Here is a 2,533-nt window from a genome sequence, read left to right as displayed (position 1 = left end):
GCTCGGTCACATTGGGGGGATGAAAGGAAAGAGAACCTCCTCCTCGGCTTTGCTCCATGTACATGTACACACAGAAAGGTACTGGTAGGATATACACTTACAGTGTACCCTCTGGAAAGAGTATACGCTAGGATCAGGTGGACAGTTTATTTGCCAATTCCATCGATAGTCTTGCGATTCATACTGGATTCTGTTATAACTCACATATCGGGTGAATGCATGCAGCACTTATCATCAAACAAACATACACTGTACACACTGTAATTTAGGTATGGTACAGTATGTAAGCTGCTGGGACTGCACACAGTGTGCACATTTTTTCCACATAGTTATGAGGATGTGAGCAGCATAAAATTTGCATTAAAATTATAACAATATTTGCAGCAGCAAAATTTGCAGTAAGATTTTAATCATCCTACGGCCACAAACATGAAAATACCCAAATAAATTGACCAAGTTAATAATTTTGCTTTTGTCGTAATGTAAATCACTCCATCAAATTTTCATAGGTGTGCCTATTTGAATGGAACAAATATGCCTCAAATTTAATTTCATAAACTGACAGATTTTTTTGTTTGAATTTTTTCCCACATCTTTTACTTCTCAAAGTTCAGATCACAGAGGTGCATTATTACAGTATATGTAGGCCTTCAAACAATTGTAATATGTCAAAATGAAGGAATATTAGCAGGAGCAGCAGAAGTAGAAGCAGCAGTAGGAGAAACATAACAGGTTTGTTTTACTTTCTGTGGAAGTAGCAGCAGCAGTAAATTTGTTGATATTTTGCAATGCAACTAATACCTTGGTCACATTTGTTCTACGGTGGCCGTACGGCGAGTCGAAAACAGCCGTTTTGACATTTTTGTACCAGCTATATATAGGTGGTTTGAATAAAAATGATTAAAACGGCTGTTTTCGACTCGCCGTACGGCCGCCGTAGAGCAAATGTGACCAAGGTATTAGACTAAAAAACAAGACTAGATGTATTAGACCCTCAACCCCTAGAGAGCCTTGACCTTATGAGGGCAAAGGGTCTCTAACCCTTGGACAGTTGATCATTACCCTCCTAATAAAATCCTTGAGGGTCACTATAATCAGACACTTTTAGGCCCAATCATAACAAAGCTACACCCAGAAATGTTGATAGCGCTGTAAACAGAGAACTGACAGTCAGTCAGATCTTTTGGATTGTAAGGTCAAACATTGGTACAAGATGTACATGATGGCCTGTATTCTGAAGTCGGTTTAACTTAACTGGGGTTTAAAGTTTAACTGGGGTTTAAGTATGGATAGCCAATTGTTACATAAATCACTAACAGTAGAGATATCAATTTTTAGCTTATTTGGCTCTCAAAGCATTCATAATTGTCTTGGAATTATAAATAGATGATTGTCTTCACCATCGATGAATCAGGAAAGAGCACAGTAAACATAACGAAACATACAACTTAATAACAATTTTGACACTTTTGGCTTCCCATAATTTTGGCACAGAGTCAGACCATGGTCTAAGTTAAACCTGACTTCAGAATACGGGCCGATAAGTTGTTGTGACATGAAAAAAATTATAGTTACCAGAGTGAATGTAACTACTAGAAGTGGTAGGGTGGTTAAACAACCAGTGTGTTTTACAATGTAAGTGTGCTAAACACAACAATATATTAGTTTATAGTGGGTTTTGTTTTTGTTGTTGTTGTATTAGCCTTCTGCAACATAAACTTTTATAATGCAAACATTTGTATTCATCATTGTGAATATGTTCACTTTCATACACATATTCATTTTGTTAATATGTTCCTTCTTATACACATTCAATATTGTAAATATGTTCACTTTTATATGCATATTCATCATTGTAAATATGTTCATTTTTATACGCAAATTCATTATTGTAAATATGTTCTTTTTTTTAAGACTCTCATACTCCTGATTGGGGATCAATAGAGTTTCATAAAATCTTATCTTATCTTATATTAGGCATAGTAAGCGCAATATCATTAGGCTAACGTTTCTGTGCGACCGGTACTGGTCTTTTCTGATTGGAAATCATACCCAGATCAGAAAATATATGAATACATGTATGCCTCTCAGGTATTTTGCAAGAGTGACAAAAAAACAAAATACTTGTAATATCTCGAAAGAAATAAAAACGGGAAGCTAGCGAATCACAACAGATCACAGCAATGTTCTTAATGAGCAATGCTGCATGGGGAACCATAATTTTGCAATCAAGGTCATCATAATCAAAGAAAGATCAACAAAATTTGACAACAGAGATGTAGGTCTATTCGCTATTCTTCGCTGCACTGCATCATTCAAAATTATATTGGTTATAGGCCTCCATCGTTAGTGTGGCTGATGACCTTCCGAATGCACTTTCTTTTCTTCTTAGAATTGGCAACATGTCCATGTATGTTGAAAAATTTCTGAATTCAAAGAATTGTTGTGCATGTGGACAATTACCAACACTCAATTCATCATCTTCAATAGTCTGCAGACACAGACCCTGATTGGAACTTTGATCAACAAGTGT

The sequence above is a fragment of the Lytechinus pictus genome, chromosome 18, assembly GCF_037042905.1.
Source record: "Lytechinus pictus isolate F3 Inbred chromosome 18, Lp3.0, whole genome shotgun sequence".
Lineage (NCBI taxonomy): Eukaryota > Metazoa > Echinodermata > Echinoidea > Temnopleuroida > Toxopneustidae > Lytechinus > Lytechinus pictus.
The sequence above is the reverse complement of the archived record's forward strand: the minus strand, read 5'-3'. Positions refer to the sequence as shown.